This window comes from Camelina sativa, unplaced genomic scaffold, assembly GCF_000633955.1.
Source record: "Camelina sativa cultivar DH55 unplaced genomic scaffold, Cs unpScaffold13458, whole genome shotgun sequence".
Classification (NCBI taxonomy): Eukaryota; Viridiplantae; Streptophyta; class Magnoliopsida; order Brassicales; family Brassicaceae; genus Camelina; species Camelina sativa.
In genome coordinates this window covers 1-341 of record NW_010934492.1, presented here as the reverse complement: position 1 = coordinate 341, position 341 = coordinate 1, and the positions used below count along the sequence as shown (strand labels likewise).

The window sequence follows — 341 nt, the reverse complement described above, 5'->3', positions numbered from 1 at the left end:
TGGGGTGACACAGCACAGAAGGTTTCAGAAATGGTGCATCTCCTTCTGGATATACTCCAGGCACCTGATCCTTCCGTCTTGGAGACGTTTCTTGGAAGGATTCCTATGGTGTTCAATGTTGTGATTTTGTCTCCGCATGGTTACTTTGGCCAAGCCAATGTCTTGGGTCTGCCTGATACTGGTGGACAGGTAGATTTGGTCGTAATCTTCCATTTCTGGTAACTTGGTGGTTCTCTGTTGATTCAACTTATACTCTACCGTTGAGATTTGCAGGTTGTGTACATTCTTGATCAAGTACGTGCTTTAGAAAATGAAATGCTCCTTAGGATACAGAAGCAAGG

The 341-nt window shown here is 44.3% G+C and overlaps 1 long non-coding RNA gene across 1 annotated transcript; it reads left to right on the top strand.

Annotated features, from left to right (window-relative positions):
* The first annotated feature begins 6 nt into the window (after window positions 1-6).
* Window positions 7-332, top strand: LOC109132031. Its single transcript, XR_002037328.1, has 2 exons — window positions 7-189; window positions 274-332. It is a non-coding gene; the product is annotated as an uncharacterized LOC109132031 (long non-coding RNA).
* Window positions 333-341: the final 9 nt, after the last annotated feature.